At 42.4% G+C, this 23,713-nt stretch overlaps 1 protein-coding gene and 1 pseudogene across 1 annotated transcript in view; both read left to right on the forward strand.

Annotated features, from left to right (window-relative positions):
- KCNH8 (potassium voltage-gated channel subfamily H member 8) overlaps positions 1 to 23,713 on the forward strand; it is a 406,549-nt gene that overhangs the window by 78,170 nt on the left and 304,666 nt on the right. The window lies entirely within an intron of this gene.
- LOC102973753 (farnesyl pyrophosphate synthase-like) lies at positions 10,208 to 19,566 on the forward strand (annotated as a pseudogene).

Below are 23,713 nucleotides of genomic sequence, written 5' to 3' on the forward strand. Positions count from 1 at the left end.
AGACCTGCAATAGTAGGGAAATGGCCCCTTAAAGAAAGGACTTAAACACACACACACACACACACACACACACACACACACACACATTTATTTCTTTATTTAAAAATAAAATATATGTTCCTTGTACATATATTTATACTTTTACAACTCCTTCTTAGGTATTTTGTCAATAGCTTTTTCTTTGGTATTTAAAGCAGTATGCCTTTTTACTTAAAAGATTCATTGTGATTGCCATCACAAGCAAACCAATATCTTCCGTGTTTCAAAGTTCATTTACAAATGAAAGTAAATCACTAAAATGTGCTTTTTTCATTTAGGAGGAATCATTTGTATGTCTTGGGCACAATGTCATTATACTTCCTAAGGTCAAGGAAGTATATTCATCTAGAAAGTAAAGCTGATCTATTTATGAAAAGACTTCAACCATTTGAAAACAGAGTGGGTTCCTTCAAGTAAAGCTAATTTAACCTTTGGCAGTTTAGAAAGTTATTAAACACTTACCCAGAGATTGGCTATTCCAATGAAAAACATTCAGACCAGTCATGTGGACTGTCTCAAATTCTCCAAGAGGTTGAAATTCCCTTGCAGAATTAAGCAAACGATTGTGTCATCACGTCTGCTCTCAGTACAAAGCACAGCTCCGTCTACTGGATTCCAAACAAAAAGCAGCTTTGCTTAGGAACATGCATTGTCAGTGGTTGCATGAGACCTGAGGGAAGTAAGTGCTGCCTGTTCACTCCAAGTGTCAAGGAGAGATGTCACAGATGGAACGATATGCTTGCTAAGGACCCGCAGAACCACTAGTGGAAGAGCTGCAGGTATCTCATGAGTTGTCATCTGTGTCACTACACTCCTGTTTCTCACTATTACTACAGCCTGGGCTGAAATGGAGGGAAGGCTTCAGGCTGTGAGCTCTGCTCAGAGCTTTGTGGGGAAGCACTTTCCCCTTGGGGGGAAGCACTGCTTAGGCCAAGGCTAGAGATTTGGCTCAGGAGACCTGCATTCCAGACCTCCCTTTGCCAAAAGTGACTGAGTGATCCGGGACATTTTACATTCCTTTCTGGTCTTCTGTTGTTTTGTCTGTACAGTATGGAGTTTGAACTAGGCAATATCTGAGATCTCTTCCTGTTTTAACAAAAGTCCCTTTTAGAATTTATCTTTTATTTTTCAGAAAACCTCTTACATTCTGTGGGTGAAGAGATTTGCCATCACCTTTTAAAATGGAAAGAAAGGGGCAAGGAATGGCCTTGGCACTAGGCTCTCAATTATGGTTCCTTTCTCCTTCTACTTGCTTTCTTTTCCCATGATCTTATTTTCTCTAAAGTGACATTACCCAAATGCATAAAATGAAATTATATCCTCGCAGACTGTACACCTAGCTCTGTGATGATTCATGTCTTGATTATTACACAGGGCTTAGTAGAAAGTAATGCAATTGTCCTTCCAATTTCATGTGAAGTCTAAGAGGAGAGAGGATTCATTTGAATACTTTACCCTCTTTTGTGTAATACAGTGCTTTTCATATTGCTTTCTTCAAGCTTGCCTTTCTACTCCTGAAATTCCACTGCGGTGGGTTCTGACACGTTGAGAGACGGCTGCTTTAATGTTGCAGCAGGTTGAGTTTCATGTACCTATTGGTACAAAAAGTGATAAGAAAAACACATGTCCAAAGACGAGTGATTCACATTTCCCAGAGAGTCAAATGAGAGATGCAAATAAAGGACCTTGGCAAGACTCTGGCAGTAGATTCCTTGGACAGCAGTGCCTGGATGGAGCCCTGTTCCTGCTGGACCCCAAAAACATGGTGACTTCGTTGTTAGTGCTGACAGCTTCCTCTTTCACAGCCATGTGCAACCAAAATCATCTCAGGAAAGTTTCCCTACTACCCAATATTCAAATATTTTTATTTCAAAAATACCTAGTTAATGTCAGTATTCTTAGTGTTCATCTAGATTATCTCCATTCTCCAAAACGGCCGTAGTACTTGATGCTTCCATTGACCACACTTTTCTACATACTTTGTCCCATGCCTACCATTTTCAAGGTGTGTCGGAGCGAGATACCGTGGGTGGCAAAGATAGATTCTGCATTCACAATGCCTTATATTGGGGAGGGTGTAAAAAAACATATACAGTAATTTAAAAAGCAAGAGCAAATTGCCAGTATAACAGTCATAGAACAGAGGTCATGAGGAAGTGTATGATGTATTTCCAAATGGGTTTTCTGAACCCCAAGTACTTTGATGTTAAGGCCGAGAGCTTACCTCTGACAGGGGAGACTCCATGGAGGAGGTGGTGCTCGAGGGAGCAATGAAAGTCATGAAGGATTGTGACAAGCAGAGAAAAGCAGGCTGGTGTGAACCAAGACAGTGGTTCTCAAAGTCTCTGTACCCCTGCTGAGATGCACAATATACAGATGTAACATTAAGTAATATTGAACCACAGTGAGAAAGTTTTCTCTTCCCAGTTGTCTTTCAGTACGTTTATTTAGGAAAAGAAGGCTTCAGTTTGATGTGAACACATCTTTAACCCCTGTGTCCACACTTGCTAGTTAACCATTCCCTCGCCCCATTCTTTAACACATAGCCAGTAGGGCTCCAGACTCAAAGACGATGGCAGACAACAGTACCTGTAATTCAATTAAATGGGTTTCAGATTGCATCTACTTTTTAGTTCTCTTCATCTTATGGAAAGTCATGTTGGATTTCCACTTAAAATCATGATATAAAATATTTTAATCAAATAAATGTATTTAAGTGAGAACTTAGATAAGTTAAGGAGAAGTAGAGGCAAATAATAGCACACGTGTTAGGTAGATAGGGCAGAATTTGTTTGGGTGATATATGAATGAATGTAGGAGAACATGAGTTTTAATATAAGTTATACTTGGCTTGGTAAGTAGCTCCATGTGATAACAAGGACAGTCCTGATGGAAAGTAGCCAGAATAAGATGAGAAAGAGAGGTTGCGAGCAGGTCAAGGTCAGGGAGTACGGAACTCATGAACTTTATTCATGTTATATCTTCCTTGGGATTCCAAGACCACTTTCTTTACCCACATGTTAATAACTAGGGTTTATTAATTCCTTCTCAGATGCCAGGTATGGTATTATCTTCCATATAATTATCACATTTTTCATCACAACTACCCTAACAGGAAGGTATTAGCCTGAGTTTAGGAGTGAAGAATCTTACCAAAGGCCCACAGCTAGTAGTTAATAGAGTTGGGTTTGGAACCCAGACCTGTTTGATTCCAAAGCTCCTGTTCTTCCTTGTGCCTAGAAACCCTATTCATCTGCCAGCCCCAATGTAAACACTGGCTTTTTCTGTCTAAGTCCACCTTTCCAGTGTGTGGTCGATCTCCTCTTTGGATTTCCTGCATCCATCACTCTATATTTCTGGGTAGTAATTTTTTTCTCCCCTTCACTAGAAGTGTTTCTCTGGCCATCTATGAACTAGATTGTAAGGGCCCAGAAGGCCTGTTCCCATGTCCCAAGGCATCCAGCACTGTACTTTTTCCATGGTCAAGGCTCATGTTGTTTGAATTGAGCTAAATTTTCTTGCTCTGGCATGGCTTATCACAGAAATACAGCTGTATCAACTCTGAGTGTAAGTGTGAACAGGTGCCCTGGCAAAGATAACTCAGGACCTACCTGGGAAGGCTTTGCTTTGTCAGATTCCAAGAATCTAATTAATTAATTTTGAGCAAATCAGCAACTCTTTGGATTTCTTAAATCACTTGGATTTTTATTTTATTTTATTTTATTATTTATTTTTGGCTGTGTTGGGTCTTCGTTTCTGTGCGAGGGCTTTCTCTAGTTGCAGCGAGCGGGGCCCACCCTTCATCGCGGTGCGCGGGCCTCTCACTATCGTGGCCTCTCTTGTTGCGGAGCACAGGCTCCAGACGTGCAGGCTCAGTAGCTGTGGCTCACGGGCCCAGTTGCTCTGCAGCATGTGGGATCTTCCCAGACCAGGGCTCGAACCCGTGTCCCCTGCATTGGGAGGCAGAGTCTCAACCACTGCACCACCAGGGAAGCCCATTGGATTTTTTTTATAGCTGGGCTGTGTAACATCTGAGTTAAATATCACAAAAAAGGATACCCGGTAATTATAGACTTTTAGATGTCAGGAGAGAATTTTAAAGAATATCTTATCCAGCTCCTTTATTTTGTCAGTGAGGAAGCTGAAGGCTTAAGCAAGTTTCACGAGTCGCTTAAGGCCACAGAGCATGTTAAGTGTAGGCCTTTAACTAAAGATCTCTCTGGATTCCTAGTAAATTATCTGGCTTTGAACTTGGAGGTCACTTACCCCTTCTTCCCATCCAATAGAGGAACCCCTACAGTATCTCTGACTGCTGTCAACTGGGGCTCCTTGTGAGCATGGAATGGGACCCCATTTTCTTTGGAAGCAATCCATTCCATTTAAAATTAAATAGCATCTTTTCCTTTGTTGTACCCAATAGAAACTTTCAATTCTGTCCGTTGCTCTAAACAGCAGAGTTTTCTAGGACTCCCTTTTAAACCTGTCCTCATTTCCATCCACATGCACTCCTGTGATCCTGTCAGTTCCAGGGTTTTAAATCTATAAACTGAGGACTTTCACCTTTGTATCTCTAGACCAACTCTCTCCACTGAACTCTAGACCCTTATACAGCCAATTACTGGATGTCTTCTTTTGGATATCTAGTAGGCATCCCAGATTTAATACCCCAAACCCAAATCTTGATTGTACCTTCCCACCAAAAAGCTCCTCCCACCCCCTAATCTTCATGTCATTAAACAAGACTCTATTTTTTCAGTTGCTTTGGCCAGTAACCTGAAGTCATCCTGGTGTTTCCCGTTCTCTTTCATTGTCTATCTAAACCATCAGCTACCCTATTGGCTCTATTTTAAAATAACACAACATTGTTATCAACTATGCTCCAATATAAAATAAAGATTTTTTTTTTTTTTTTTTTTTTTCCGGTACGCAGGGCTCTCACTGTTGTGGCCTCTCCCGTTGGCGGAGCACAGGCTCCGGATGCGCAGGCCCAGAGGCCATGGCTCACGGGCCCAGCTGCTCCAGCGGCATGTCTCTCACTGTTGTGGCCTCTCCCGTTGGCGGAGCACAGGCTCCGGATGCGCAGGCCCAGAGGCCATGGCTCACGGGCCCAGCTGCTCCAGCGGCATGTGGGATCTTCCCGGACCGGGGCACAAACCCGTGTCCCCTGCATCGGCAGGCGGACTCTCAACCACTGCGCCACCAGGGAAGCGCAAGATTTTTTAAAAAATAAAGTAAAAAGGAAAGAATCTGGAAAAGAATGTATAAATACACACACACACACACATATTCTGATATGTATATATATCTGAATCACTTTGTTGTGCACCGGAAACTAATACAACATTGTAAATCAACTATACTTCAATTTAAAAGAATGATGTCTTTTGATAAACAGAAGTTTGTTTCTTACCACTGTTAAATATATCAAACTTGTCTTTAAAAAAAAAATTTAAAAATAAAAATTTCTTCCAGAATCCAACAAATTCTTACCAACTCCACTGCTCCCATTGTAGTTCAGGCTATCATGCTTCTTGCACAGACGACTACCTCCTGCCCCTCCATGTCCCTCAACAGTCTCTTCTCCCCGCCATGGCTGGAACATAAATCAAAATCCCCTCCATGGTCTGCAAGCTCTTCACTGTGATGTGAAAGCCCCTGCTTTCTTTTTGACTTTATCTCCTACTCCTCCCCCTCCCACTCCGTCTTTTCTAGGTACCCTACCTCCCTCCTGTCCCTCCAACATGGCCCCGGAACTCTCACCTCCAGCCCTGTGACTTGCGGTTCCCTCTAATTAAAACCATCTTCCCTCAAGAAAGTATACCAGTTACTGAAAAGTTTCACTGTCAGTATTAGATTGGTTACCTAGTTATCCTTTGTAGGTGGCTGAGGTAGCATTTAATTCAGGATCAAGGTTCTGATAATTATAAAACGGTGGTGATTTTAAGGTTATAATGATGATCTGTGACCTATTTCTAAAGTTTTGTGGTTTTTAGAACATTTTGAAACTGTTTCTCTTAATACACTCCATTCTGAAATATCTGTGCTTATAGGAGTCTGATGATGAATTGATATCTGAATTCCATAGTAAACCTGAAAATTGACTCAAGGCAAGACCACATCTTTACCAATGCTATGAAAAGGTAGCATACAGTGACTGTCTTGTCAGTACTTCTGGGGATACAAATGAGGTTTAAAATTCTGAGAAGGTAGGTGTCACTAAGTATAGGGGATAATCTGAATAAGGAAAAAATCAACTAAATTATTTTAGAAACAAAGATAAGCATTTTCTAGATGATTGTATAAACTTTCTGATTATTCAATATTAAAAATATAATTCTTCAATTAATTATAAAAATAAACCAAACTTTTACACAGAAAAAAAAAACACTCTTCCTTCTGACATGCCCACACTCACTCACATCTCTGACTCCTTTTATCAGAAAATCTTTTGCTGATGACCCCCTCTCCCATATATTATCCCAATACTCTGATTTATTTGTCTTCATAGCATTTATCACTATCTGACAGACTCCGCATTTACCTGTTTGTTTTTTCATCCTTTGCATATCCCACAAAGATATGAGCTCAATGAGAGCTGGGATTTTATTTTATTTTTGTGGTTTCCTGCAGTGTCCTCAGCCTGCGGCATGGGGTCTGCAAAATGTAGGTGCCACTGATAAATATTTGTTAAATGAATTTCTCCATTAACTTTGCCATTGAGCCGGGTCTTATACTTGTACCGTGTTGATTCTGGAATCCCTGTGCAGGCATTTGCCTTTATTCCTAGAAATATCATAATTTTAGTGTGGGCCATGAGGCAAAGTTGGCAAAATCTTTTTGAGTTTGGATTTTTGCCATCCTAAGTTAATTTATGATGATTGTTAATATTAGCCACGGTTACTATTTATTGAACACTTGCATAGCCATCACCCTGCCAGGTGTTTTACAATATTATTTCCCTTAATCCTTACAATGGCCCTATGGGAAATGCTACTATTGTCCTCATTTTGCTCACAGGGAAATTGAAGCCTGGAGAGTTAAGTGACTTGCTCATACAGCCAGGGAATGGCAGAGCAGAGCCACACTTCAAGGCCACATGTCCTGGATTCAGATACACTGTCGTAATGAAGAGCATGGCCTCCAGAAGCAGACAGATCTGGGTTAACATTTACTCGCATAGCTGTGTGATGTTGATTGAGTCATTTTTCTCCCTTGACATTCCCCATCCCATAAATGAGAGTAACAGTAATACCAACTTCATAGGGTTGTTATGATGATTCGATGACTCTGGTCCCATGCTTAGTATAGTCCTGGCACAGAGTAAAAGCTCAATAAGCATTGTCATCATGGCAATATAATTAATAGGACTAAAAAAAATTAACGAATAATTATTTTGCTCCTATTGGGCAACGCATGTCCTCTTAATGTTCTTTTATCCCGCATCTATCTATATTACTTCTCCCTTCCATCTATGTATCTGTAAATTTGATAATGGCATCTTACTATAAACTACTGATTAAAAGTGAAGGATGTACAGGTGAGGATAAACCTTTAGACAGCCAGGGATGCCCTCTAGAAACTGTGTGAGCTTTGTTTAACAGAAAGAAGGTACTGCTTAGTATGGCACCTTCTAGGAGCATGACTTAGTCTTACCAGTCTGTTCTGTTCATCTGCTAAAAGGCGAGCACAGCTTTACTTTCCTTCCCAGGGGATCCTACCAGGACTAAATGACTCGGTAGGAAATCCAAGAAGAATCTCATATCTACTGCTTTGGGCAGACTGGTCTCTAGTTAGCCCTCTTCTTAGCAGTGCTAGAGGTAGCCTGGCTGCTTGGCACTTTTAAAAGCAGTGGAGAGGAGCAACCCACCATTTCTTTCCATAGTTTGTCATCACACGGTAATGACAATATGAATGGCAATTGATACCCTTCGTTGAGTACTTATCCTATGTCATGCACTGGAAAAAAATCTTTTATCTGCACAACAATATACTAGATGTTACTCCTATTTTCTAGAGGAGAAAACTGTGCAGTGTGGGTTTTTGGTTGGTGCCCCATCCAGATCCCCTTTACTTTGCCAAGTCAGTCATCGATTTGCTGCCTCATGGCTCTGAGGGAGCTGTTTGACACGTGCTCCGTGATAACGGACTTCCAGTAGAGGGCGCCAGGGGGCTCTGCGGGAGAAAGATGCTCTCCTGCCCGTGCAGAGTGTCCTGGAGGAGGGAGGTTTGAGTGCCAGGGCGGCTGCTGAAGCCTGCCCGCCACGCATCGACGGTCCCAGACACGGTCGCTGTGCAAACCTGCAACGTTTGTCTCACCGTAACCTTCCCACAGCCGTCTTCACCCTGAAACCAGAGCCCCTACGTGACTCCCCTCCTCCCCTCCTCCCGCCAGCCCCCAGATTTCCCACACCCGCACCCACAGCATCAGTTGTTCATCTGGCCCCGCTTGCACCTCACACTCCCGAGAGTGGAGGCCACTTGCTTGCCCGGCAGCCCAGCCCCTGTCCATCGCGGCCAAACCAGCATCCTTCTGTGCTCTCTGGTGAACTGAACCCCACTGTCTTCAAGTTTATCTTCCTTAGATTATCTGCCTCAGCTCCAGGGTACTACACAGGTACTCTTTCATCACAGTTAGTAATTGTCTCTATTGCGCTTATATCCTGTAAGATTTCCATATCCGGCTTGGATCCGGACTGCTGTCGGCCTATCGCACGGCTGCTCCAAGCATTGGCTGCTGAACTGACAGAGGCTCCCTCCTCAAATAATTGCCCTCATCGATGGGAGCTGCCTTGCCCAGGAGGTTAGCACCCTCCCTAATCCTCCCCTCCACCTGTGAGCCAGAGGCAGTGACTAACCCACGAAAGCCAGCTCCTGTGACCTCAGGCAAGGACAATTCTACGGTACGGTTCACCCTCCAGAGGCCCCTGTGGATCAGGTTGAGATGAAGCTTCACCAGAAACCTGGTCCTTTCTTACCTCTCTCTCTCATTCTCAGTCCTCCTCCTCTCATTCTCTTATAGGCTTTACTTGAGAGTCAGCCCTCAATAAATTAGATATGTCCTAATCCTTGTCTCAAGCTCTGCATTGAGGCAACCTGACCTCAAATATGCACCCAGGCCACAGAGCTAGAAGATAATGAAGCTGGTGATTGTACTAGGTCTATCTGACTCCAAATCCTGTGTCTTTTTTTTAAATTGAAGTATAGTTGATTCACAATGTTGTGTTAGTTTAAGGTGTACAGCAAAATGATTCAGTTTTTTCAGATTCTTTTCCACTGTAGGTTATTACAAAATACTGAGTATAGTTCCCTGTGCTATACAATAGGACCTTGTTGTTCATCTATTTTATATCTATTTTATCTATTATACCTATTTTATATATTATCTGTTTTATATATAGTAGTGTGCATCTGCTTAACCTCAAAATCCTAACTTATCCCTCCCCCAACCTTTCCCTTTTGGTAACCATAAGTTTGTTTTCTATGTCTGTGAGTCCATTTCTGTTTTGTAAATAAGTTCATTTGTATCATTTTAAAAGATTCCACATGTAAGCGATATCATATGGTATTTGTCTTTCTCTGTCTGACTTACGTCATTTAGTATGATCATCTCGAGGTCCATGAATCCTGTCCTCTTCGCCACCACTTTCTTATGGTTGAGGGAATCTCTCGCTTCCAGCATGTTCTCTGTAACATAATGTGTCTTCTATGCTGAGCATTTAGGTCTTGACGATGGCCTGTCATTGGTCTAGGGTGAAGTTTGTGATTACTGCTTCAATATCCAAGGCCTGTGCCCACTGTCACTGGAGGCCCACACGCCCATGATCGGTTCCATGGAGGCTCACGCACCCTTTGCTGTTACCGCCTCCTGCCATATCTCTTCCTCCTTTCTCTTCCCCAAAGAGTGTGGGCCACCATCCAGGTTGGAGCTCTACCACCCCAGTTCCCTGAAGTGAGTCTGCTTGTTTAGCTAAATCACACTCCTCTTCTCCAGGCATGTTTATTTGGGGTAGGCTAGTTCTCCACGCCCTGGGAATTTTGCACTGGCATACACTGAGGTTCAGAAACTAAGTTGACAACTTGACACTTGCATGCCTTTTAGGGAAATCATGGTTATTACTGGGGGCCGTAGCAGCAGGTTTATTTATAACTCCTGGCGCTGCACACTGGCATGAAGTCGGATGCTAGCGGAAAGCAGTTGGAAGGCTACAGGGACCCAGGAGAACTAGGAGGACCTAGATTTCCAGGTAAGGTTGTATGTGTCAATCTTGAAAGGTAATTAGGCCAACACGGTGTGAAAGCAGCTTGTTTCAGCCCATCTCATTTTCAGGTGCTCTAACGCAGAGTGAAAGATTCAGCAGACAATTCAACACATCTTGGATTTAATTGTCTCTTTTCCGTGATCCCACCATGTATTTTGGTTTTGTGGTTTGTCGTTTGACTACCATATACTGATCCCGTTGGGGGTTTCTCAGCCTAGTCAATGCTCCCTGGTTGATCCCAAGTGACTCCTGTTTTTCCATTTGGTAGCAATTACTTAACAGTTACACAAATTCTTCTCTCCCTGCCTCAAAAAACAAACTAATAAATAAGGGACGGCGTTCTTATTGGTAGCTCTCCTTTCTTCAGAGAGGCTGTGTATCCCCCTTCAGAAGGTGGTTCCACGCCAGCTTTGCCGCCTTTCCTTTGTGGCTGGATGGAGTATAGCTGTCGCTAATTCAGTCACATTTTTAGTTGTCCCACCGTTAGATGAAATTATGAGCCATCCCTAGCGAGTGTCAGCAACTGCAAATAGCAATGCCACCTTTGAAGGCAGCAGAATCCAACTGGGAACTGATAAATTAATAGAAATTTAGAATAATGGGCATGCTTGCAATGAACCATTTTTTGGGTTCAGAAACCTAGTTCCTCTGGTAATTTGAATGAGCAGTTATGCTAATAAAATTTGTCCGTGTTGAATGAGCCTGCTGGATCTACCCATCATTCACAGAACAACTTGAATTATTACTTTCCCATCAAATTTTGCCCCTTCCTTTAGCTGGCTGGCTCTTTGAGCCAGTTTTCTCCATTGTAGTCAGGGAATGAGGGAGAAAAAAATAGAGATTGTAGCACCAGCTGAGGCGGTCTGGCCTCCGTCTACATGGGTGATGAAGCTTGTTTACTTTATGCAGGTAACTTTGGATGAAATTCAAGTGGTGCTGCATTGAGTTGAAAGGGCAGATATTCGTAATAGAAATTCCCAATGATGGTCAATATTTACCAGCAGTCTTGATGAATTTGCAGATCCATGATCCCCGCCCGTCTCACCACAGGGGGTTTTTAACTTCAGGAAAATGAGTAATTGTCACTGACAGCCTCAAAATTTTTAACAATCATCATAATTCCCCAGACCAGTAAAGTGTGTTAGTTTACCTGCCACCTTCATGGACGTGCCCTTTTGTAGAACCTCTTTTTCCCCAGTGGAATAGAAATGCTTGTCCGTCCAGGAAGTACAAAGCCCCGGATACAACAGGAGCCCCTTCTGTGTTCTCTGCAGTTGCCCCAGCAGTCAGAGTGCTGTTCTCAAGGAAACCGTTATCTCAGCAGGATTGATTTTTCCGCTTGGGGAGCCCGGGAAGGGGAGGAGGAGCCAGAGTTGCAGGGCAGGTTGAGCAGAGACTGAAGGAAGGCTTTGGGGTGAGCAAGGCAGTGTGATAAAGAGCTCCAGCTCTGCTTTTCCACCACGCATAGCTGTGTGAGGGTAGAGAAGACACTTAACATCTCTGAGGTCGTATCTTCAGGTTTAAATAGAGAGTGATGGCAGGCCACACCTCCTGAGGTTGCCGTGAGGACTGGATGCCCTCATCCTGTGGTCCCAGCACCGTCTGTCGCCTGAAAAGGCTAATCATTTGGCTTGTGTACACTTATCATCACTGCTAATTCATGTTGGGGGAAATCATCTGCTTTTGTTGAAAAGTGTTCTATTTCAGTTTATTTAGCTAATGTGGCTTGAGAAATTTCACCTTCCATTTCTACAGTTTATAAAAATCTGTCAAGTTCAAACTTTTAAAGTAGGTGAGGATTTTGTGAGCAGGTGAACGCACACGCATAGCCAGGAGTCGTTGTGATTGATGTACACATTGTTTTCTGGAGGCAAATATTTTAAAACCTTGAAAAGTTTCTCTTTACTATATGAAGACTTTTCTTTTCTAGCCCTTTTTATTTTTTGGTTTGTTCATCAAAATCTTCTTCCAGGAAAAATACATACTTGTTTGTTTATGGATTTAACAGATTCCTATATAATTTTTACTGAGTGCCAGGCATGTTCTAGGTTCAGTACAAATATTAACTCGGTGAATCCTTGTTACAATACTCTGAAGTCGGTTCTGTTATCATCCCTGTTTTACGGTTACGTACATTGAAGCCCAAGGCCATTCAAGTTCAAGCAAGTTCGAGATACTTAGGTAGTGAGCTGCCCAGCTAGGATTCTAATCCAGGCTGACTGGCGTCAGCGTCAGTGCTTGCAGGGAGCAGGCTGGGCCAGTCTTGTCTATTAGGGCTATGGGGTCTTTTGAATGACAGCAGCTGGTAGTATTTAAGTTGTTCTGTGTGTCTGTCAGCATGGGATTTCTGGGTTGACATTCAGTCACCTTATGTATTCAGCTTAGGGCTGTGGCTTTAACCAGGAATCTCCCCTTTGCATGAGGCCGTACAGATGGGGAGTTAAGGAAGCAGAGTTGCTGCAAAGTGAGGTTAAGGACTCCCTTTTAAGAATCTGTGCCATGTGTATTAGGAGCCACTGGAGTTGAGTGAATTAGCTGTTTTCTGAATGAATCTCTAAACTAGATTCTGAGACCCTTGGCATTTCTGATTCACCTTCAAGAGCCCTGTTGGGTGATTCATAATAGTTTTACTCAGCACAAATAGAAGACCTACACACAGAAACCAGGATTTTACCATGTATCTTCTCTTTTTTCTTCTGATAAATAAATGTCAAATTTAGAAAAAAAAAAGTCAAATTCCACTAACCATGGGGAAGCCCATGGACTTAAAAGATTTTTTTATGCTTCACTGGCTCGCGTATGCCTTGGAGGAAGTTGATGGACTTGTTTGTCCTCCTTCTTCAGTGACTGTCCCCGATCCACCCACAGTGAGCTGCTTGTGCCATACCACCTGACTATGTTTTTAGATAGAAAAGTACCATGGGCTTTCCCCGCTGCACATTCTCCTGGTTTTCCTTTTACGTCACTGGTGGCTCCTTCTCAGCTGCTCTTTTCTGAGACTTCATAAAACTGCAGTGCTCTGGAAGTCAGCCTTTGGGCAGATTATTTCACTCCTCTGCTCAAGATGCTATAATGACTTCACCTCCAATGTCCTTGCATTAAGACCTTTTATCATCTGCCTCTTTACTCTCACTTTGGCCTAATTGCCTATTACTTTGCTAGAGCTTCCAGAACCCAGTACCACAAGCTGAGTGGCTTAAACCACAGGCATGTACTGTGTCACAGTTTTGGAGGCTAGAAGTCTGAGATCAAGGTGTCAGCAGGACTGTGTTCCCTTTGAAGTCATCAGGGAAGGATCTGTTCCAGTCCTGTCTGCTAGACTCTGTTGGGACCTTGACATGTGCCAGCATCACGCCAGTCTTCACCTGGCAGCCTCACTGTGTGCATGTCTGTCTGTGTGTCCAAATTTCTCCTTTTTTATAAGGACACCAGTCCTAGTGGGTGAGGGGCCCATCGTACTCCAGTATGACCTCATCTTAATTAGTTATATCCGCAGTGGCTGTGGTTCCCAGAAAGGCCACACTGTGAAGTACTGGGAGTTAGGACTTCAGCATATGCATTTTGGTGAGACACAATTCAAGCCCCAGCACTACTGTGCTCTCCCTTGCCCCCTGTGAGCCATCACGCTTGCCCTTGTCGCTGTCCTGTGAATACTTGGGTGTGTCTCTGCCCTAAGGCCTTTGCATTGTCTGTTCCCTCTGCCTGGAACATCCTTGCACCCCAGCTGTCCACAGGGCTCACGAACTGCCCCCTTCTCAAGTCTGTCTTCAAATATACTTTTCTCAGTAATGCCTCCCTCCCCTGATCATACCCTTTAAAATCATATCATCTCCCCTCTTCCCCACCCTGCCCCCCAGTCTCCCTGATTTATTGTTTTTCTGCAGTACTCACCACCTTCTAACATACTTGGTAATTTGCTTACTTACTAGTTTTGTTGTTTGTCCTCCCCCAATGCCGACACTGGAATTTAAGCCCAATGAGGGGCTCTTTGTCTGTTTCCTTCTCTGATTTATTCCATACACCTAGAACAGCAGTACTTGGAGCATAACAGCAGCTGGAAAAAATGTGTATAGCTTTCTCATTTTTCTTTATCAGTTGGTTTAGTCATAGAGGTGGATGCCTTTCATACATTGGAGTAAGGCAGGTGGGAGGAGGGCATAACATATCTTAAACTATTTTCTTGAACACCATGACATAGCTTTCCTGTAGTGCCCTACACCTGGGACCTTTAGCCAGATGTCACGTTTATGATGATTGCAATTCCTGGGGGCGGCAGGGCGCTGGTGGAGGGACCTTGTCGTCCCTCCCTTCCTGGAGCTCAGCATTTTCCACATACAAGATGAAACCGGATCCCTTCTGCTGAGACACTGAGAAGCCTCATTTGACTTGTCATTTAGCTATTGGAGGAGCCATCACCGAGGCTCATGGAAGAAACCGATGGTCAGCCTGAGAACTCAGGCGTCCTGACTTGCTGTGATTTTCCTCCTAGCATAAAAAGGTAGAAAGCTCGAAAAGTGACCACAAAGTGCTCTGGGAGACCCTTCTCTGGCTTCACTAGAGTGGATGAGGTTTCAAAGGCCCACAGATGTCACATCCAGTTTTCTAAATAATCAAGGCCTCTCTCTCATGGGCCTCTGGTAGCCAGTGTCAGGAGCGATTCCCAGAAGGACCACGGAGCTAGGCAAACTCCATGCATTTCTTGGCCTTAAAATCCATCATTTTATGTTAAAATTTCTATTTGTTCTCATCCTTTGCCCTCATGAATATTGTGTATTTTTATGAGCCTCTGTCCTCATAAAATGTGTAGTTTAATGAGGGCAAGGGTGTCTTACACATTGCTGGTTTTCATTGTGGTGCCAGCATAGATGCTGGCACATACAGGATGCCCAAGAGCTGTTTCTTAAGCCCCAGCTGAAGTCCAGCCTCCAAGCTGCATCACCACCCAGCTTCCTGGCTTAGCACGGTGGGCAGGGACCATACCTGGACCATTTTGGTTTAGTTTCTTCCTGGAACTCATGAATGGCCTTCAAAAGTAAAGGCTGACATATCACATTAAGCAGTGCTTTCGCCAGGAGGAAGATTGGTGGTTTGTAGGAAAGCATGGAAGGGTGTTTCTGACATCATGAGGCCCAGGAGGTGAACTGTCTCAACAAGGTACCCAAAACGGATGAGACTTCAGAGGGAAGGCCTGGCTACACAGAGGCCATTGATTTTTTTCAGCCACACTCATTCCTGGCTGGCAACATTATCCACGACTGACCATAAAACAGCAGGGGTATCAGGAAGTTGACATTGACCAAGGCCACACACAAGATCCCTCAGTCCACAGGTGATAAACCCTGTCATATGTTTCCTGCACAATGTCTCCTCTGCACCTCTGTCCTGTTGGTGCTGCTGCCATGAATCCATCTGAAAGGAAGTAGTGCCTCTTTTTTAAAAAAATAAATTTATTTATTTTATTTATTTATTTTTGGCTGTGTTGGGTCTTCGCTGCTGTGCACGGGCTTTCTCTAGTTTCTCTCTCCGGGGAGGAGAAAGGAGGATTGAAACAGACTGAGACAGCCAGCTGTCCGTGAAAAGTATCACAAAGGGTATGTCAGCCATTGTTATTACTCTGGATTTTATGACGTTTGTGTTTGTCAACTTTTTACGTTGTCATTTTTGTGATTATTCTCAGCCTAAATGAATCTTCATCTTTACTCCTAATGTATTTATATTTTTTCTTACAAAATTCCTCTTGGTTTTAAAAAGCTTTAGGACTTCGAAAACCTGGATCATCCCCTGCCTCCGTCTTCTCAATTCTCTTTGTGACATCTTGACAAGTCTTCTGGGGTCTAATGCATAAAATTCTCAAATAAAGTTTAATCTCATTTTTCAGCAAATATTAGTAATGTCTACATGGACTGCAACTTCTAAAAAATATGTAGATATTAAATAATTAGTACTTACCAAGTCTCTAAGTATTATAAGAAAAAATAACACTAGCATCCCGTTATTATAGGACAGATGTAGCCAGGCAACTTGAGTAGATCTTCATAGCCTCAATACTTCAATGAATTCCTCAGAGTGTTCTTATCTATCTGCCTTCCAAATGGGGCTATGTTCATCTACATAGAAAATTACATTTCTACATGAGAAAATGGTTTTTTATAATTATTTTCAGATATGAGACAATTGCCAAATGCCATTTTTGCAGAATGCCTTTATTCTATAATAATAGATGCTTCAAAAAAAAAGTGTTTTATATAGCCAAAATATATTCTAGTTTCCTGGGAAAAAAAGATGGTGGTGAAATGTTTCATCACTTTCACTTGAACTAGAATTGACTAATTAGAATTAGGGCATGTGTGTTTGTGTATGGAGTGTAATTTTTTTGGCATTTCCAGTCATCAACATAACTGCAGTAATGATTTCAGAGAACATCTGTAATGCCTTGTAAAAGCGCCTATGATGCGACAAATAATACCAGCTCTCCCTTTAAATAAACTGTATTCCAAGAAAAATAGATATACTAACCTTTGATAACAGTAAGTGGATCAGAGGACCTTCCCAGCTCAGGTATAAGATAGTTGTAGGGCCTTTGAAACCTTTGAAACTTCTGCTTTGACCGCAGATAAATCTGCAGTGAGATCACTAGCATCCAATTTGTTCCAGCTCACTTTTTAGGATGAAGCCCATCTGGGAAATGAAAAAAGACCTGCATTTGCTGTCCTGAGATTTCCCAAGTGACTCCCCATGCAAGTGTTGACCTGGACCAAATCCCTGAACTTCTTTGGGTCTCAGTTTCCTCATTTTATGATACAAAGATTTGGGGCCACATCTCCAATTCTGTTTCCGGTTCTGGCACAAATATTCCATGGTCTTTATCTCTATCTGCATCTTAAATGGGTCAGATCCATAAGGGAGAAGAAGAGTTATTAGCACGCTGTGTTTCATAGATGTTGGGGGAGATGAAGACACCCCTGGAGCCCCCAAGATTCCACTGAATAATTGCTTGACACTTGGGTGAGAGTTAATGAAGGGGATATTCCAAACATAGGACATTAAAAACCGTCACCCATTATTCAGCAATTCTGTGCTAAGATTAAATTTGCATGTGGTCAAAACTACCTACCACTGTCCCCTATGAAGTAAGTCTACTGCACACTGTTTTTTACTAACACAGTCAGATTTTCCCCAGCATTGAACAGGTAACTGACTCTTGAATTACGTCTCAGAAGAAATAGTTGCCTTGTGTTTGGGGCCACAATATATATATTTTTAAAAGCTTATCTTACTTTTTACATATACATGTATCTATTCTTTTTCAAGTTCTTTTCCCATTTAGGTTATTACAGAATACTGAGCAGAGTTCCCTGTGCTATATAGTAGGTCCTTGTCAGTTATTCATTTTAAATATATCAGTGTGTACATGTCAGTGCCAAACTCCCAATCTGTCCCTCCCCCCAGCCCTTCCAAAAGCTTATCTTGACACCGTTCCAACTGAATGGTCAAGTTACCTTTTTCCTCTCTTTTAAATTGTTTGCTTATTTGTTTACTTTCTCTACATTCATGCTGAGTTTGTATATTTTGTAAGTTAAATGTGCTTCTTTGGGATTGGATGCCATTGTATTACTTTTCATTTGAGGTCTCAAAGTTGACTGCTAAGAGCAAATGTTTGTGTCAGCTATTCAGTACTAACTCACATTGCCATGGTGAACCACTTCATAACTGGTCATCTGTGCCTCCTACTCTTACTTGACCATTTAGGACTGTGAAACCTCAAACTTCTAGCCCAATTCCTCGAAGGCTCACCATTTACTTGCCATTTTCTTCTATTTGTTTGGGAAATTAAAAAAAAAAATGTCTGCTTTTTTAAAGGTTGTACTGCTATATCACTTTCTAGTTTCATATCAAATATTTTAATCTTTGATATCTTTCTGAGCTAAAAAGGTATGCAGAGTTAGGGATGGGGGAGATGTAAAGGAAGTTCTCTGAAATCACATAAATCATATTTGGTGATGCACAAAGGACACAACAAAGGCAGATTAAGACCTATAGTGACAATCAGCAACCGGCATCCAGGAACAGAGTATTTTACTCCTCCTTCAGAATAGATGGAGACCAGAAATTGGACGTTTATGCAGAAAGGCAGGATTTCATCCAGCACTTAATCCCAGATTGTCAAGGTGCTGACTGAGGAGGACACTGGGCACCCAGAGACAGGAGATGCTATTGCCCGACTCAAGGAGGTCCTGGAGTACTGTGCCATCCGAGGCAAGTACCTTCGGGGTTTGACGGTGCTGGTAGCATTCTGGGAGCTGTCAGAGCCCAGGAAGCAAGAGGCTGATAGTCTCCGGTGGGCCATGACTGAGGGCTTGTGCGTGGAACTGCTCCAAGCCTTCTTCCTGGTGTCAGACGACCTCATGGATGAATTCTTCACCCAACGGGGGCAGATCTGTTGGTATCAGAAGCCAGGCATGGGTTTGGCTGCCATTCATGATGCTTTCCTCCTGGAAGCATGTATCTACTGCCTGCTGAAGCTCTGCTGCTGGGAGCAGCCCTATTACCTGAACCTGATCGAGCTCTTCCTACAGAGTCCTTATCAGACTGAGATCGGACAGACCCTGGACCTCATCACAGCCCCCCAGGGCAGTGTGGATCTTGGCAGATTCACTGAAAAGAGATATAGATCTATTGTCAAATACAAGACAGCTTTCTACTCCTTCTGTCTTCCTATAGCTGCTGCCATGTATGTGGTGGGCACTGATGTGTAGAAGGAGTATGCCAATGCCAAGAAGATCCTGCTGGAGATGGGAGAGTTCTTTCAGGTTTCGGATGATTACCTTGATCTCTTCGGGGACCCCAGTGTGATGGGCAGGATTGGCACTGACATCCAGGACAACACGCACAGCTGGCTGGTGGTTCAGTGTTTGCAACGGGCCTGTCCGGAACAGTGCCAGATCCTGCAGGAGAACTGTGGAGGCCGAGAAGGGGGCCCGGGTGAAGGCACCAGCCGGAGACGAATCTGCTGGCTGTGTTTACACAGCACAAGGAGGACAGTTACAGCTACCTTATGGGTCTCATGGAGCAGTGTGCTGTGCCCCTGTCCCCAGCCACCATCCTGGGGCCAGCACACAAGATCTACAAGCAGAAGAAGTCACCTAGAGACTTGAGGGTGGAGAGGGGAGGCTCTCAAAACAATTACTGTCTAACCTGTAAAAGAAAAGAAAGACCTACAGTGATACATCTTCTATGGATTTGTGCTTCTCTGGAGGAGAATGTGTAACAGTCTTAAAAGACAGAGCCAAGATTTCTGTTAAGACTAATAGGCATGGAGTGGTTATTCTCTTGGTAATTTCAAAGTAAAGCTTTTTTACATGGGAAATAGTGTAGTCTAACTCAAACAGGAGACCAATTTTTCTTCGACATTGAATAAAGGCAAATTCTGACACATTTCAATGGTGAGTACATTATATGTTCCACCTTAGAAAATATTTAACCTTATTCCAGCCATTAGGTGTTTTAATCACTTGACAGTGTAATTCATTAAAAGTTGCTTTGCGGTCTGTGGATAATTAGTCTGGTAACATTTATTTTGTTTATCTGAACCTTTCTTGCTTTGAAAATTGTGAATCCTGGCTAGTCTGTGTTTAAAGATAAATAAACCATTTATAATGATCTGAAATGTCATTTAATTCTCACTCCTTTTCAAAGGCATTCATTCCAACAAGGGTGAGAGGAACTGAGTTTTCTTAAGGCTCACTTGGTTTTGATTTTTAACAAAATATATCATTGATTAAAGTAAAACCAGACCTTTTGTTGTTTTACCAAGACTAGAATCACCACTCACTCTCAAGGATATATTTTGGGCAAAGTGTTGCTGGTTACTGCACAAACCCTGCATAAGGCCCAGCCTCTGGCCTCGAGGGGCTTATAGCTTATAGTGATGACAGATATATAGAACTATAACCCAGAGGTGACTTTGGAAAATGATAGAATGGAGTAAAAGACAGTTCAGCTGAAGTCGAGGGAAGAAAAACAGAAGAGTGAGAGAAAAAGAGGATCCGAATGGGATATTGATGTGGTTTCAGGAATAGACCAAGATAAGGATGAAGACAAAGGCTGTAGTCAGAATATGGAGAATTTAATGCTAACGTAAGTGTTTGGACTTTATTCTTAGCTCTTGAAATCAAATGCTAATGTGAAAGAAGATTTGAGGAGATGAAAGAGAGTTACAGAATGTTATAGCAGGGGCCCGTAAAAATCCAATCCATTGTTTTACAGATAAGGAAACTGAGGCACAGAGAGGTTAAGTGACTTACCAGAGGTCCCATAGTATATCAGTAGCATAGTGGGGCCATAGACTTGTCTGCTGGCTCCAGCCTAGACATCTTTTTATCCGATCACGCTATAGTAGGCTATTCAAGGGCAAAGTCTTCATAGGTACTGCTTCTTGAACGTGTAGTAGATTGGCTTAGTTGTCATTGTTTTTGACATCTGTTTTCCCCCTAAGGGCTTCTAAGAATGATAGCTTTCTTCCTGATTCCTGAATGTGGTGTGTATATTCACTATATTTAATAACTTGCCCTTCATGTGTAAGATTCTGCTTCCAAAATCATTGGCTTGCTGCATGGCTTTTGGAAGGTGGTGTGTTTTATTGATGTGGACTTGAAAGTTCCTTGTAATCATTATCCTCTAGAATAGGCATTCCCATCTAGTCTGGAAGTCCTTTTGTTTTTTGGGCTCCCGCATTCATAGGTGACAGATTCAGGCAATATTTATGTCCATGACATGGAACTAAAGTTAGCACAAAATTGTATGTCTATGTTTAAGATACTTATGTTATTTTCTCGCATAAAATATTTGTGCTGTTGTTGTAGGTTGGCTGTATGTACACGCCAGTGATTTAAAGTGAGGTGTATTGTTTGTATATTCACAGGTGTTTATTATGAATTCAGTGCCTATGAAAAGTGATACTTTGAGTAAACCACATTGTCAGGAATGGCAAATATATACTTTGAAATAACCCTTTTGATTTGAAATTCTTCTTGAACATATAAAGCTTCCTCCAGTCTCAGATATTCCAATAGTGTAAATACTAAATACTATCTTGTAAAGGCATAACTTGAAAAATGCTTACAGCCTTCATATTGAGCATACAGATTGTACTGAGCAGTGCTTCAACTACCAGCAGTGTTGGCTGGATGGCTTTGGGAAAGGCAGCACCTACTGTATTTATTTTATAAAATGTCTGCATATATTTGGTATAGTTATATATTTGTGTGTGTGTGTAAATGTGCGTGTGTGTGTTTTGATCAGTAGTAGTTGGAATACCCAGAGACTTTTTGCCTCAGCTGTTACAAGGGCATGCTTGATATTTTGTGGAGACCAAGACCCTCAAAAGAAGATATAGTTTGTATAATCCTTGTCTTAATAAGGCCTTGGCACCAAGAAACCAAGTTACGTTTGGGAGGCATCATGCTTTATCTAGCATTAAGGTTTCTGCTCCAACATCACACAAACATGCACACGCACACACACACACGCACACACACACGACAGTTCACTCTGCAGGAAAGGCAGCTGTTAACTTGCTAATGCTCAGGCCTTCCAGGCTGTGCTCAGCAAAGCTCTAGCAGGTGCCATTCACATGAGACTACAAGACAAGGGTCTGAATAGCGCCCCCTGCAGTTTTGCATTGCTCTGCAAACGCAGTACTCATCTTAAAGTGTTCCCTAAAGATTTTCAATAACAGGAAACACCACCAGCATGCATGAGATCTGCAGTTTATGTACGATCTGAACATCCACGGTGTCCCATTTTCTCATCCCTGAACTTCCACTAGACCACAAGACTTCGGGTCTGTTTTCACTGCTGTGCTTCCAAGTCTTTGTCTGGATTCTTCACTGGGCTCCTTTTGCCTGGATTAGATCCAGTGACTCCTTCAAATCACCAGCTGGAATTTGTTGCTTACTTTCAGGCATAATATTGGAAGTATCATCATCCCCCTTCAGAGCCAACATCACTCTTTGGGTGCCTCAATCTGGTTTTCCTACTAATCTCAAAAACCAGACAGAACATCTCCCTCCCTTTGTGTTTCTTCCTTAGCCCCTCTTGTCCTTGATTCTTCCTTTTACTCATTTCTTCCCAACCCAGGCAAAGCTTCTATTCTCTGTAGTATCAGTGATCTGTACCCCGAAACGGGCCAGTGTTTTATTCTCTTCTGATATCACAGTGAAGTGGAGGGGATGGAGAGTAAGATGGTAATGCATGATACTTTTCCTTATTGAGAACTTTGGCTCCTAGAAGTGATCCGTTGTCCAGATTAGGAACCACGTATACATGAGAACTCAAGAATTCCCAACAGTAACCATGGGTTGTGTTTGAATATGAGTGCTTTGTTCTCAGTACAGAGCTTGACAGGAGATACACACAGAGGCAGACACATGTTATAAGTGGTACAGACATAGAAAGTATATCAACTACCTACACCCTATGGAGATTAGGAAAAAGAGTTTAGCATAAAATAACAGTAACCAAAACTTTTTAAACATCTTGTTTATGCCAGAGACTCAGTAAAACGTTCAGTATGTAGTCTGAGAACCAGGTTCTCGCATCAATCCTGAAGTGCAGGTAACTTGCAGCCTCCTTGTGATATCTTAGTGAGCTGAAACACAGTTAGCAATTAGCCATCAGGATTTGGGTGCAAGTCTGTCAGGATTCAAGGATCTTGTGTTTCCAGGGTACATGATGCCTATGAAAATAAAGATGCTTGAATGGGAGGGGAGCTGCCACGTGGGGCAGTCCCCCATGCATAATGCTATGCACTTTCATTTATTCCTCTTTCAGACCCCCTAAAAGTCACATGAATGCAATTATCCTTCTAACTTAGACTCCTGAGTGGAGGGAGGAGACTAATTTGCTCAGGATGACACAGCCACAAAGGGAAAAGCCAGAATTTGAGTTCAAACAGTGTGACTCTGGTGCAGGGGTCTGGAAACTGGCCCACAGGCCTGTCTGGCTCACCTTCTGTTTTTGAACAACAGCTGAGTTAGAGAAGAGTGGTTACATTTTTAAACGGTTCAAAAGAATGAAAAGACTATTTCATGACAATACTTGTTTATATATTTTCTATGACTTCTTCCGTGCTATGACACAGTTGAGTGTTAGTGAGACTAGATGACCCTCAAAGCCTAAAATACTTAGACTCAGGCCTTTTACAGAAAAAGTTTACTGATCCCTACTCTAAAATCTACATTCTTAACCTTTAGGCTATACTTTTTCTACTTGATCATGTTAGGCTCATATGGAGTATGATTAGAATTTCTAGATTATTTTGCACCACTTGAGAGTTTTAAAATAAAAATAATAATCATCTGGGACCCTTTGTAGGAGAGTGGTACAGATGTGAAATTTTTAAAGCAGCTTGAAGA

This window comes from Physeter macrocephalus, chromosome 1, assembly GCF_002837175.3.
Source record: "Physeter macrocephalus isolate SW-GA chromosome 1, ASM283717v5, whole genome shotgun sequence".
Taxonomy (NCBI): domain Eukaryota; kingdom Metazoa; phylum Chordata; class Mammalia; order Artiodactyla; family Physeteridae; genus Physeter; species Physeter macrocephalus.